The sequence below is a fragment of the Leptonychotes weddellii genome, chromosome 3 (genome assembly GCF_054177405.1).
Source record: "Leptonychotes weddellii isolate Sample4059 chromosome 3, ASM5417740v2, whole genome shotgun sequence".
In the NCBI taxonomy this organism is placed as follows: domain Eukaryota; kingdom Metazoa; phylum Chordata; class Mammalia; order Carnivora; family Phocidae; genus Leptonychotes; species Leptonychotes weddellii.
The window spans coordinates 120428031-120442869 of record NC_138371.1 but is presented as its reverse complement, the minus strand read 5'-3'; the positions used below and the strand labels follow the sequence as shown (position 1 = coordinate 120442869).

Sequence of the window (14839 nt, the reverse complement as noted above, 5' to 3'; positions counted from 1 at the left end):
CTGACAAACTTACCTTGATGATGCCAAACGCTTGCAATGACTTCCCCTTTCTTGCTCATCCTCTCCCCGTCCCCGTTTCCCCGTGGGGTGCACTTTGCACATCGCATCCTCCATAAAGATCTCTCTGAATATCCCATGTCACCCTGAGGACTCTTCCTAAGTGTTGCATTTTATTTTCTTCCCAACCATGTGATAATTCTGAGGGGCAATGACCTCATTCTACACATTTTCTGTGCCAGACACGAAGTAGGTGCTTGATAAATACCTGGGGGTAGATTTGTCCTTTGCTTGGGCTGCCACCGCTCTCTGCGCTGTTGCAATAGACAGAACGTGATGGTTTGCTTTATTGAGGCAGGAGTCTTTGTTAAAGAATATTTTATGGTTCCTGAAACACTCATTAATTATTAAGTACTCATTAATCAAAATCACCAAATATTTTGCTCGGCACTTGCCAAAACCTTGTAAGCTAGCTAATCTCATTATCACATCCCCTTTATTACAGGTGAGGTGTCCCCTTTTTGAAATTGAGTCATCTTTGTGAACTGACCCAAACCAGAGGCAGAGGCTCTAACTCTAAATTCAGCGATTTCTTTTTTTTTTTTTTTAAGATTTTATTTATTTATTTGACAGAGAGAGGGAGCGCACAAGCAGGGCGAGCGGCAGGCAGAGGGAGAGGGAGAAGCAGGCTTCCTGCAGAGCAGGGAGCCCAACGCAGGGCTGGATCCCAGGACCCTGAGATCATGAACTGAGCTGAAGGCAGACGCTTAACGACTGAGCCACCCAGGCGCCCTAAATTCAGTGATTTCTATACCACATCCCACAGTCTCTGGAGCAGCAAAGAAACAAGAGGTCTCCTCCAGGGTGAGACTGCTTATGGGTTGTCATCACTGACACGGGAGACAGGGCATGCCTTGATGCTGGTGGACTGGCGCATCTGTGAGAGAACATTCTCTTATGTACTGTGGTGTGGTGACTCTGGTAGGTCTCGGGGGCTGGGACAAGGTCTGGAATGCCCAGGCTCACGGGAGACCTGCGGAATTCACCATCACCACAATCCCTGGCTGGATCCTTGAAGAGCCCTGTGATGCTCTGGCTGGATCTGGAATTCACAGCAAGGCGTTTCCAGGTCTCTTGCGCTATCTAAGAACAATTCCTGCAAGGGGGTGGGGGGGGCGGGCAGGGGATCAGAGGAGGTCTGGGCACTTCCCAGCCTCTACTTGCTTCCTGAGATGGTCAGAGAAGCAGATTCCCTACGACTCATTGTTCACACCCAGACTCTTGGGCAGATAATTGTTCTGCAATCTGAGCAGGACAGACTCCTGTTCTGAGTTGGTCTGGTCTTATCAGGGATGAGTTATACATACATTCCAAAAATACACTAGCCAGGTCTTCTGAATCTAGACAAAGCTTGGGACGGCAGAGTGGAAGGTGGGACTGGCCTGTGTTAATTGCCTCTGTTGCGTTCTCTGCTTGTGGGTCTGTCCCGAACTGGACGAAGGCAGACTTGTGTATAATAGCAATCACGAGCCACATGCTAAGCCCCAAAGAACTGAAATAAATTCCTCTCAAGTCCTTTCCATTGCTTATGAGTCCCTGGGAGAACTCCTGAAAAGTACATGGACAGGTGTGGAATCATTCTTTTCTCTTTCCCCCTGCCCCCTCCTTTCCTGCTAAATCTAGCTTATTCAAGCTGAGAAAAAACAGCTGTGCTGTGCGTCCCCCGGGCTAGAGTGCTGAGCAGGTGCATCCTGTTACCAGCCAGGAAAGCACAGATCCCAGAGGCCTCCTTCGCCCGGGGACCACGCTCGGGAGGGCGGGGCTGTCTGCAAGCCAAGCAAGGTATAGCAAAGTGACAGTGACAGCCTTGTGTAGAAGGACTACCTGCTTGACTTTTCTCTTAAATCTGTAAACCTACAAAAATCCATGAAGATGCTTTTTCCAGACCCTGGTTATTTTGTTCCTGGGCACCCAGCTCTGTTAATAGGAGAGGCCGGCTGGTTCAGAGACTAATGGTTGCTTGAACATGGATCTCGGGTTTGGGTGCGGCGTCTTCCATCCGTGCTGGGTTTGGGGCTTCTTCTCGGATTCTTGGTTGAGAATGCTTGCCTAGCAGAGGACAAAGGTAACTTTTAAAGACCAATGCCTGTGTTGTGTTGTTACACAGTTTCAGCTCAGTGAATTTAGGATTCTGTGAGTTCTCTAAATCACAGGGAGTCAGGGATATATAGGAAATGGCAAGAAGATGTGAAAACTAAAAGAGCCATAGGTGCCTTAACATATGTTTGGATAGTGCAAAGGAGAATCTGTAGTAGGCTTAGTATTCTATCTTTTGTGTAACCAATCACGGGATATAAGGAAATATGCATTTATCTGCTTATTTGTGCAAAATGAAACACCGGAAGGATAAATCAAGGACTATTGAGATTGCTTACCTACAGGGCATTGGTGGGAATGAGGCAGTAAGGTTAGAAAAATTGTGGAGGGTGGGGGACTGACATTTCTCTGAGCATAATTTTTTGGACAGTTCTGGTTTGGGGAATCATGTTAATGACTCATATACTGAAAATAAAGAAAACAAATCCAGTCAATGAGGATAGGGAAAGCCCTGAGATAGAATACAAACAGAAACAGATTAACAGAATAGTATTTGAACAGAACAGTTCTGAATAATCTAATTACCCAGGAAAAAAAATTAACCCAGTAACATTTGAACATAGTATTTACACTGCTCTGTCTTCAGGCTAAACCCAAAAACAAACAAACAAACTTTAAATAAATATTTGACTGTGGTTAGTAGGTTTCCTTCCCACAATGGTGTTGGTAAGCAATTCTGAAATGACTTTCTGAACATTTGAGGATTAAGCATATAAGTAAATATATTGTGGAAAATGGGGAACAAGTTCCTCACTGTCTGAGAAGGAAGTTACAGTTAAGGAGAGGGAAAGAACAGAATGAAGTCTGTGGGGTAGATTAGCAAATCTACCATAATAGACAATAAGACCCATCATGGTTTTAGATGGATGGATGGATGTGTGTGTGTTCAGGGCTACTTGGAGAAATGGTAGATTTCAGGGCTGGGGCAGAGAAAGGATAAGACAAGCCTATAACATTTAGTCACACCAGAAAGTAAAGAAATAATCAAAGAATGATGATGTGTCAAAAGGACAATGGGACCAGCTTAAAGGGGCTCCCACTGGCTAAATCTTGGAGAATTTGAGCATCAAAAGAAATAATGAAATCAAAGGATCACAACCTATTTAAAAAATCATAATCAAGAGTTCATATTGATATAAATAAATGGGAAGGAGGGGAAAATCCTTTCTTTCCCAGTAGAAATCCAACTAATAAATGTAAAAGAAACAATATACCATTTGGCCACCACCGTGATTATGGCTTCAGGCAAGAATCACCGATGAGTACTAAAACTGGGGAGGGAGGAGTTTGAGAAGCAACTAGATATTTGCATAGTCTAAAAGTATCTTCTCACAAACTACTAATTACAAAGGGAATGACAGGAACGATGTGGTAGAGAAACCTGGCAGTTCCCACCTTAACCAAGCAATCAAAGTTAACACCAATAACGGGACAATGGGACAGATGGACATCATATGCCCCCTGCTATGATGAACTGGGAAGGGCAAAACATCACTTCTGTGGTCTTCCTGCCAAGAAAGCACAACGTGAATTGAATCAAGAGGAAATATCAGATAATTCTGAGTTGAGAGGCATTCTATAAAATAGCTGACCAGAACTTGCCAAAGATTGCAATGTTATAAAACCCAAAGAAAGACCCAGGGACTGTTCCAGATGTCAGAAGACGGAAGAGATGTGACAACTGCCACGATCCAAAGTTTTCTTTTGTTCTAAGGGATGTCACGGGGACAACTGGAAAAATCTCAATAACGTCTGTAGATTACATAATAGTCCTACATACACGTTCATTTCCTGAGTTTGGTAGTTATAATGTAGTTATGTAAGAGAATTTTTAGGGCTGAGACATCATATCTGCAACATATTAATGATTCAGGAAAAAAAATTATAGATAACAGAGAGAAGGATAGAGCCAATATAGTAAAATGCTAACATTTGAGGAATATGGATGAAAAGTATATGGGAAATCTTTGTGTTATTCTTGCAAACCTCCTGTGAGTTTGAAATTACGTCAAAATAGAAGTTTTTGCTGATTGTCCTGAAAAGACCTTAGTAAATCTAATATAAAAAGACCACAAAGACCACATTTCTCCATGGCCAGCTGAGAGACAGCTGGATTCTGGGCCTCTGTAATATTATGAATTTTGTTAGGTATAATCAAGGCATTATGATTATGTTTTAAAATGTCTTTATCTTGTTAGAGACTCATACTGAAATATTTATGGGTAGAATTATGGGAAACCTGAGATTTGTTTTAAGATATTCCAGGAAAAACAAAACCAGAAAAGGGGTGGAGGGACCAGAGAGATGGAACAAGATTGGTGAAATATTAATAATTATTGAAGCTGGGTGAGGGACACAAGTGCTTGAGTATACAATTCTCTCTACGTGTGTATGTGTGTGTGTGTTTGTGTGTGTGTGAGAAAGAGAGAGAGACATTCTATTTAAAGGGTTGTTTGGTTTTTTGTTTTGTTTTTTAATGGAAGGCTTCTTTGTTGGCGGGAAAATCACTCTCAGGAGGTGTCCATTTTCGAGGTGCTTGGCTTCCCAGAAGAGATATGGAGCCTTTTAAGTAGCTTTTCGATTGGAATGATGTCTAAACTCAAATTTTCTGTCTCAACAAGCCTGGCTCTTCAGCATCACCAGGAAATGTTGACTTCTTCCTGGGTGACGGCTCAAGGGACTGGAAAGAGCCGAGGTGGGCTGTCCAGGGCTGGGGGACAGGATACCTGCTAACCCCTGAGTGAGGGCTGACAGGCAGAAGAATGTCACAGAGCCACAGCTGCCTATGCTGGGCCTTATGGGCATAGGGCCCACTCAGGGTTGCCCCTCCAAGACCCCGGCCCACCTCCCATCACCCAGATACGGGGAAGAAGAGCTATTCCTCATAGTGACCCACCTGAGGGGCCCAGAGAAGCATGTGTTCTCCCACAAGACAGGGATGTGTATGCAGTACATTTTAGAAAATTTTCCATCAAAAATGGGTAACTTTTCCCCAAGGTATGTATCCAAAGGAATACACTTCAGATATCTGGAAAAGTCATTCATCTAGAATATTCTCCTTCTCAAATAATATCACCTAAGCCAGGTATGAGATAATAGGTAGGAGAAATCTTTTGTAAGTAGGAGGAAGGAGCTTAAAAGCAGGAGGGGGCGCCTGGGGGGTTCAGTCGGTTAAGTAGTTAAGCATCTGCCTTTGGCTCAGGTCATGATCCCAGGGTCCTGGGATCCAGCCCCACATCCATATCGGTCTCTTTGCTCAGCGGGGATCGGCTCCTCCCTCTCCCTCTGCCCCTCCCCCACTCACCCCACTGGTGCTCATGTTCATGCTGTGCACGCTCCTCCACCCCTCTCTTTCTCTCAAAAAATAAATCTTAAAAAAAAAAAAAAAAAACAGGAAACAGCTACCCATGTGAGTACGATAGGTTGCAAGGAAGAAACAGACTTTAAATTGGGAGGGTCGGGGTCCAGATGCAGCAGTATGTTTACCAGGGCATAGAGAAAAAGAAGCTGGGCCATAGATCACACCAGCTCAGGTGGGAGGCCCTCTGCAGCGATGAAGCAGGTAACAAGGTGCCTGCTTCCCGGCAAACCTTGGAACAGAGCATTTGACCCAACCAGTGGCCTCCTGGGTAAGGCCGGGGGAGGGGGACAGGGCGAGGGTCAGCTTTGTGGAGTATCTGCTCTGTGTTAGGTACTTGGCTCATGTTACTGTACTTCATCTTTCGGACGGGCCCTCTGAGATAAGGGCCATAGGTTTCATGGTTGTTTACCGATGGGGAGTTTGGCCCAGGTTGTGTTAGTTATTACGGGACGGTACAGCCAGGGGTTCACCCCCGTCTGTCTGATCCCAAAATCCTTGCTAGAGAGCCCGTGCCCACCGGTCAGCTTCTCCTCCAGTCTGTGTGCTTGGGCACCGGGCTCAGAGTCCACATGCCAGAGTTCAAGTCTTCAACCTCAGGTGGTCACCTTTCCAGGGTTACTGGTCCCACCTCAGAGGGTCATGGTAAAGATCAAACGTCATAATGCCTGATTTCGGGACCCTGTCAATTTTACATTGTTACTCTTATTATAAAAGAGGCAAGTGCCGAGAAGGCTCGTTGGCATTCGCCAGTAGCTAACTGTTGAAACGTGTTTGACTATTGGTTTCTTAGCAAGCAAAGTCTAGACTGACACAGCTGTGCCCAATGGCTGTTGTGTAGTGTTTTGCATTTTGTCACTTCAGATCACTAATAACCCACTTACACACTAAGTAGGCACTTATTCATACACAGACAATTCCTTATGCAATGCTTAACCTGCCATCTGGTCCCATCCTGAATTATGCTCATTGAAAGCACAGAGCTATGCAGTGGCAGAGTGGTCTGGAAAAGTCCCAACAATTTGCTTAAAGGTAGGGAAATTACATTCTGGAGCTCACTTGGAAAGCAAAGCATTGACTAGTGGTAACTGAGCGAGCTTTTTTCTTTGTCTGAGAGAAGAGTTTGTCTCAACTGACCAGTGTATTTTGTTAAACAATTAAATGTCCTTCCTGTGGACTACCTTCTGGCAGGGCCATGCTCTCTGACTCATGGAATATATATATCAGTGTGTATGTGTGTGTGTGTGTATATTTATGTGCATGTATATATTGAGAGAGAGAGAAACCTACAGCCCATGTTTCCCAGAGCCATCTTGACTCCAAGACGCATGCATTATTTACTCAATTTTGCATCCCACCTTTTTCTTTTAAAGATTTTATTTATTTGTTTGTTAGAGAGAGAGAGAGAGAAAGAGAGCGCGTGCAAGCGGGGGGAGCAGCAAGCAGGAGAAGCAGGCTCCCACTGAGCAAGGAGCCTGATGCGGGACTCGATCCCAGGACCCGAGATCATGACCTGAGCCAAAGGCAGATGCTAACTGACTGAGCCACCCAGGCATCCCACATCCCAACTTTTTATTTGAAAATGCACTCACCATACTTATATACCCCTTCAGGTATAGGCCAAGAGATACTACTGGGATAAGCAACAAGAAGTTAGAAATCACAGTGATAGACTTTGGCTTTTGGTGGAAAGCCCCACACACTATAAAATCTACAAAAGTCTATAAAATCATTGCTGCTTCCAAATGTATTGGTTGGTCTGGAATTATGAAAGCATGAGGGGTGGGTATGGGAAGGCTGATGGTACTGACCACCCCAAACGGTGTTCATGATCACACACGGTTACAAATGGCCTGGGTGTGATATTAGACACGGGAAATTGTTCTTTCTGGAGTTGAAAAAACTTTCTCAAGTTCCTGCACCAGTCCGCTCGGGCTGCTGTAACAACATACTATGAGCTGGGGGCTTAACCACAGAAATTTATGTATTCAGAATTCTGGAAGCCGGAAGTGCAAGATTAAAGTGTCAATGTGGTCAGGTTCTAGAGAGAGTTCTCTTCCTGGCTTCTCACCATGTCCTCACACAATGTGGGGCTGGGGATTTGTGTGTGTGTGTGTGAGAGAGAGAGAGAGAGAGAGAGAAAGACTACATGCCCATGCTTCCTGAGAGAGAGCGCCAGTGGTCTGAGACCTCTTCCTATAAGGGCACTACTCCCATCGTAAGATTCCACCTTCATGACCTCATGGGAACCCAATTATCTCCCAAAGGCCCCATCTCCAAATACCATCACATCAGGGGTTAGGGCTTCGACATAGGAATGTGGTGGGGGTTGAATATAATTTGGTCCATAGCGGTTCTCAAGTAAAAAGGGATTTAAAAAAATCTTGAAGAAGATCCGTTCTCCAGAGCATTCGGTGACAATTGTAAAGGGTAAATAGTAAATATTTTCAGTTTTCCAGGGCTCTGCTGCAGTGCCTCAGCTCTGCACAAGAGCAGCCCTAGACAGTATGTAAACACATGGGCACAGCTGAGTTCCGATAAAATGTTATTTACAAAAACAGGCAGGGAGCCAGATTTGGCCCATGGGCTCTGTGTGGTTTACCAGTCACTGCTCAGAGGGCCCATAACATTATACTACAGCCGTTTAAGGCGAACAGCCAAGCTTAGCCCTACTTCTAAGGGACAAAAGCCAGAGACACCAAACATAGAAATGCCTCTGCCACCCCCGTCAGACTCACTTGACATTTGCTGAGCACCTACTTTGGGCCCCAATCCCTTGAAAGAAAATCAAGGAAAGAATGAAGGAAAGCTTTATCCCACCATCCGGTTCAAGCTCTGTTGCTCTTTTATGTCCTAAGCTCTGTCAAAACTCCAGCTTTTTGGGTCAAGTCTAGAGTCACCTCCCACCTCGTGATTTTTATTCTTTCTGTGGGAGAAAAGGAACCGGACGCTCCCCCGACTTAGCTGGGAGAAAGGTGGCCCCTCTACACGCAGATCTGCCCAGCGCCCAGCAGCCCCCACTCAGAGTCAGGGCCGGCCTGCCGCACTGGGTAAGGGCCAGGCCTCGCCTATGAGCAAATCAGAATAAGGAAGGCGTCTGCCCTCATGCTTTGAAAAGCATGTATAATGCCATAATCACATGTTTTAAAATATTAAAAAGCAATGTGTAAGAAAATAATCTCTTCAGCAGGCGTGTTAAACAAGAAGGCCGAGAGGCTCACTCTGGAGCGGGCCAGCTGCTGCGTGAAGGACAAGAAGCCTGCTGCCTACGCGGGGAACTGGGTCTAGAAGGTGGGTCTCCAGGCTCCCAGCCCAGGGCAGGCAGCACAGCACTCTAAACAGTACACACCTGGGGTCAGACTCCTCCTGAAGTCCTGACTCTACCCGCTTTGGGATAGCCCAAACGCTGCATAAATTTCCCCTGGCATCCGCTGCCGGGGAGGCAAAGGGGTCTAGGAGCCCCTAAAGAGGTCAGTCAGGGTAGAGGAGGCGCGTTCGCAGGTGCCGTTGATGCTACCCAGACCCTGGCCCCTCTTTTTCCTAGAAACTCTGTGAAGCTCTTTGGAAGGGGGGAGTGGTGGTGGGTGTTCAGCTGTGATTCTGGGACACCCCATGAGCCCTGTCGGCCCTCCTCCTCTGCCTGCCTCCCGAGGACCACTGCAGAGCGAGGCTGTGCACTGGCTTTAGAAGGCGTCCAGGACATGTTGCTGCCCTTGGAGCCCGAGCTCCAGGAGCTGAAGGAGCCAATGAACGTTTCATTCCTGTACCTGGTGTCCAGTCTCAGACACAACCTTGTCTAGTTCTGTTAGGAGGTGTGGCTGGCAAGTGACCAGGAGCTCAGCTCCCTGAGCCTCAAAAGCTTCCCCCTCCCAGCTTTGCAGAGATTTGGGGCTTCTCCCCGATGCAGACACCTGAAAGGTTTTCTGCATCCAGGAAATGACCAGGAAACCGTGAAAAGAGACACGGGTGTCAAACTGCCATGTGGAACCAAGGGGAAAATCATGGGCATGGGGTTAAAGCTGGCACAATTTATTTTTTTTTTTAATCAGAGAATTTCTCTGATATTCAGAGGAAAGAGAAACAAACTCAGGGCCTCGTCCAACATCAGCACTTGACACATCTGCATTCTGGAGAAGCCACCTGTCTGCAGGCTTAGCGTTACCTAACTGCCCTGGTACGTTCTCCAGCACTATTACGTGCCTGGGGCGGGCTTTCACCTGTGACCACCCTTGGAGGAGGTCCTGAGGACAGAAGGCCACTTGCTGGGCCCTCAGAGACTCCAGGAAAAACAGCTGGAAACCACAGCCCCGGCTGCCTGAGCCCCTGGGGGCTGCACCGGATCCAGCCTGAAGGCCCTGAGCTCCCGAGCCTTACCCACACCTGCAACAATTCTGTCCCAGGGTCTTGGGGGCCAGGCAGAGGATGCTGACACAGAGTCTGCCTGCAGTAATCCCCAGATGCCATCTCAACATGACCCAAAGCCACAGTGCCTATAAGAATAGGCAAAGGAAGTTCAACTGGGACCTAAAGAGGGATGTCATCAAAGAACCTGGAAGCACCGGGGGACTCTTTCACCTTCCTGCACAAGCCCCCTGGAGCCTGGGACAGTAGAAACTCCTTCCTCCCCAGGCCCCAGCTCACTATGTGCTCCGTGCTGGTGAGAAGGAAGGGTAAAGGAAAGGAGGGTGACTGGTTTGAAGTGTTCCTCCAAAATCCATGTCCACTTGGAACCTCCAAGTAGAACCTTATTGAGAAATAGGAAATGAATATAGAGAGAAGGAAGGAAGGAAGGAAGGAAGGAAGGAAAGAAAGAAAGAAAGAAAGAAAGAAAGAAAGAAAGAAAGAAAGAAAGAAAGAAAGAAAGAAAGAAAAAAGAAAGGAAGAAATATATTTTGAAAGCCATTATTATGCCAGATAGCCCATTTGACATTTTCGCATATATCATCTCATTTAATCCTCAAAATAACTCTGATGGGTAGATATTATTCTCGTAGACCAATGAGAAAACTATAACCGAGTAAGTAACTTGTCCTCAGTCATTAAACTAGAAAGAGGCAGAACTGTATTCTCACTTTGTCCTGAATCTCTTCCCATCCAGGCCTGGGGAGTGAGCAAGTTAATATAATAAACCATCCCTTGCTGATACATCTGTGCGAGGAATCATCCTGGAAGTAGAGGTGCATTGTAAGTGGGACCATCCACATTGGGCCCCCCATTATGACCCTGTCAATGGCATTTTCATGTCTGGGTAGATGGGAAGACATCCCATGGCAGAGCAGATGGGGAAGAAGGGCCCTCAACACCTCCACAAAACACACCACCTCTATTTCCAGATAAACACGAGTGTGGTTGGCCTCAGAGGATTCCCAAAGCTGTTCCCCACAACACCCAGAGGTAATCATGATGATCCATTTCAAAGGTCTTACAACCTCTGTCAAGGCCATCATCAAGGCCACCCATGAGAGTGGTGGTACAGATGATGAAACTCAGAGTGACACTCACGATTTTTGACTGTGAGAAGCTTAAGGCTACTCAAATGGAAAGGGTGGATAACTGGATTAGGGTTGGCCCTAAATCCAATACGACCAGGGTCCTTATATATAAGAAGAAGGAGATTTGGACATAGAGACATAGACACACGGGGAGAAGATGGAAGCAGAGAGTGGAGTTATGCTGCCCCAGGGAGCACCTGGACCACCAGAACCTGCAAGAGGAAGGACTCTTCCCTAGAGCCTTCCAGGGAGCATGGCCTTGCTGACACCTTGATTTCAGGTTTCCAGCCCCCTGACCTATTCCCTATGAGGGAATAGATTTCCCTTGTTTTAAAGTACCCAATTTGTGGTACCATCGAGCCTCATCATGTGCAGATCCCATATCTGCAAACTGACCCACTCATTAAAACGAATCTGCAAGCCCAAAATCAGTCCCACAGAGCATTTGCAGTCATTCAAGAGCAGGTGCAGTGGCAAAAACTTGGAGCTCCCCCAACACACACGTTTCTAGCAAAGGTCAAATGAGGCAGTGCTCTGTGTTCTTGTCTCATTTCTCATACTCTAAATTAAGTGGCCTTTTTGCAATCCACTTTGCGCTATGTTTTTACATTTTTGTGCTTTTTTGTGGGTGATTGTGCTGCTGAAAATGCCCCAAGAACAATGTTGAAGTGCTGCCTAGTGCTCCTAAATACAAGAAGGGTGTGATGTGCCTTTCAGACAAAAGATGTGTGTTAGAGAAGCTTCCTTCGGGTATGAGTTATAGTGCTCCTGCCCACACGTCCGATGTTAATAACAATATATATGAAATAAGGGATCTCGAAACAGAAACACCCAAAACAAGGGTATATAGTTATCGGTTGATGAAAATGTGACCAAAGTCTCTCCAGAACCTAGCCTGTCCTTCTCAGAGCAATGGCTCAGGATTGCTAACTCAGTGTTCGCAGGGACTTAACAGAACGACTGTGGATGATGGAAACTGGTTGTACTTCAGTACGACAGCCCTAAGACACCAAAACAAGCCCTCTTCCTCCTTACCCAGAACTTTGCAGGCCTCTTGGATGAGCTTAATGGTGATGATGTCATCATACACTGTGTAGGTCATGAAGGCATCTTGCACTTCTGCAGAGGCTCTGAAAGAGAAATCAAGGGGCAATGAAAACCCAGCAACTAACTGGAGCTCTGCCTCCAGGATATACCCACTGACTAAGATATAAGATCACACTCTTGGTCATCAGGAATGGGAGGCCATGGAGTGTTTAGGTGTCAACTCCTCCAAGAAGTCTTCCCTGGACCCCAGTTTGGGCCAAGAGCTCCCTTCTCAAGGATCCCCAGTAGGCTATGTGTTTCCCTAGTTGGTATCAAGATTATTAGTCTTCCCCCCTAGACTGTGCTCCTTGAGCATGGGCTTGTGACTTATTTTGATCTTTGAAGCCCCAGCAGGAGGTACTGTGCTTGGCGCATGTTAAGAACCCAACACACACTAGTGAACATGGAACTCAGAGGTCCCAGAGCCTCATGCTCTGAAGCAAGGAGAACAGCTGCTTGCGAATCTCACTGTTTTGAAACATGGTTAGCTATGTTTTAGGAGTTATGGGTGGACTTTAGTCTTCTAACAGTTAGCCAAACCCGGTGAAAAGTGGCTTCACCTGGGAGTTACCCTCCTGGCTTGCTCCTTATGTGAACCATTCAACTGCAGTTAGCAATTCCGTCAAGTCAGGACAGGAGGCTGGGCAGGGAGTGCTTCCCCGAGAAAGGGAGGTTCCTCTGAGACTGAAGGATGGATAGGCAAAGCCAAGCATTCTGGACAGAGTGAAGAGGCTCCAAGGCAGCAGAGAGAATGTTTGAAGAACCGAAAAAAATACAAAACATTTGAGTTTATCCCAGATCACTGCACAGAATTTCAGAATTGGGAGAAGTATGAAATTTCCCAATTGTCCAATTCTCCATTCTATACTACCTCTGACTGCTAGTCTTCTAGTTTCTTCTTAAATGCTTCCAGTGACAGGAAGCTCACTTCTCTGCAAGGCAGCACATTTCATTTACGGACTGCTCTCTTTGATAGAAAGGTTTTTTCTTATGATGAACTAACACCTACTTCTAGACCCTGATAATACCTTCTATTTATTGGGCATCTGCTTTTGGCCATGGCAATGACAGATCCTTTGTGATCATCTTACTTACTGTGGAGGAAATGGAAGCTCAGAGAGGTTGTCTTGCCAGGATCCCCCAGCTGACACGTGAGGGTCTTGGGTTCTGAGCTCTGAAGCCCCCCCAGCTCTAGCACTTGCCACCTGCCGTCCCTCTCCCGGGTCCTGGATCTGCCCCCGGGGCATGTGCAGACAGGGATGCTCCTACCTCCAGATACCAGCCCTCTAATACTTGAAGATCCTTATTCATTCCTAAATCTTTTTTTTTTTTTTCCTGAGCTATCCATGCCTTTATCTCCCTGGACTTTATCTTCCTCACTGTTAAATGGGAGAATGACACTTGTCCCACATTTCCAACAGGAGTATTGATGAGGATAAGAGAGAGAGTAACAGGAGTGAAAGGAGAGAATGAGAACCTCCGCACAGACACAGGGGGAAGCTGATATAATAGCAAGAGCACAGAGGTGCCATGCTGTGCCGGGGGCGACCCAGCTGGCAAGCAGGACACCCTGGTTCCAAATCTAACCCTGCTATTAATGAGCTCTGAGGGAAAATTACTTTCTCTCTTTGGGCCTCGACTTCCTTATCAGTAAAGTAAGGGAGGTAGTTGGTAAGATCAGTGTTCCTTAACCTTTTTTTTTTTTTTTTAAATCTATGCTCCCCTCCCCAGCCCACATGCATTTGCTAGAGCTTCTCAAACAGCCTACAGGGGCCTTGCCCCTGCACATGACCATCACTGAGCTAGAAGCTCTCTGGGTTTCTCTCCACCTGCAAGCTTCCTATTTTGGTCCCTGTCCGTACAGTGGTCTCTAAGTATCATCAGACACAGCTGTTCAGAGAAGCTGGATGTTGGGCCCGGGGCAGACAAAGGATGCTGTTAACCACCATCCCTCCCTTAAGTGAGATGATCTCTGCCATGTTGTCATCACCCTCCATCCACTCCCGCCGGGCCTGTGGGCCTTTGTGAAAACTTGGACGCTGCTTCTATGCCTATGAGTAAAATAGAAACATGATGAGCAAGATCCATATTGAAGCCTAACGTGTTATCATAATGTATTCAGAAGGCCCCCAAAGGGATTATGTCATCTCCAAGACCCTTGAAAATGTAACAAGCTCTGTGCCACCTCTCAGGCTTCTGGTGGGACCACCCATTCCTCCCTGTCTGGGTCTGGCAGCCTCTTCTTTCCTGTAGGCTGAGCTGATAACACTTTAGTGTCAAATATTTATTTGGTTTGTATATATGTTGCACATTTCTGGAATGCCAGACATGCCCAGACTGTTATGATTGCACGGGAATTGTCAGCCTTGTTTGTCGATCTCGGTGATCTTGCATGTAACACTTCCCACAGAGTCCATGTACACTTGCAATATACAGTCATTCAAACTGCTATAGTGAAACAATATGCTCACCAAGAATAAAAATAAATAAATAAATAAACCAATTGATGACTCCCTATGAGATGGCAATACCTCTGATAAGAAGGGAAAGAGAGAAAAATGGCCATCACAAAACATTTTGAAGGGGCATCTGGGTGGCTCAGTGGGTTAAGCATCCACTCTAGATTTTGGCTCAGGTCATTATCTCAGGGTTGTGAGATTGAGCCCCAAGTCGTTGGGCTCATGCGCTCGATGGGGAGTCTGGGATTCTTTCTCTCTCCCTCTCCCTTTACCCCTCTCCTCCCCGCAAC

General features: G+C 46.3%; 1 long non-coding RNA gene across 1 annotated transcript in view; it reads right to left on the bottom strand.

Moving 5' to 3' along the window:
• Window positions 1-497: 497 nt before the first annotated feature.
• LOC115937444 (uncharacterized) overlaps window positions 498-14839 on the bottom strand; it is a 28837-nt gene continuing 14495 nt past the window's right edge. The window contains exons 4-5 of the long non-coding RNA XR_014143742.1: window positions 12040-12134; window positions 498-2106 (exon numbers count right to left, since the gene is read on the bottom strand). This is a non-coding gene — a long non-coding RNA (uncharacterized LOC115937444). The remainder of the gene's footprint in view (window positions 2107-12039; window positions 12135-14839) is intronic.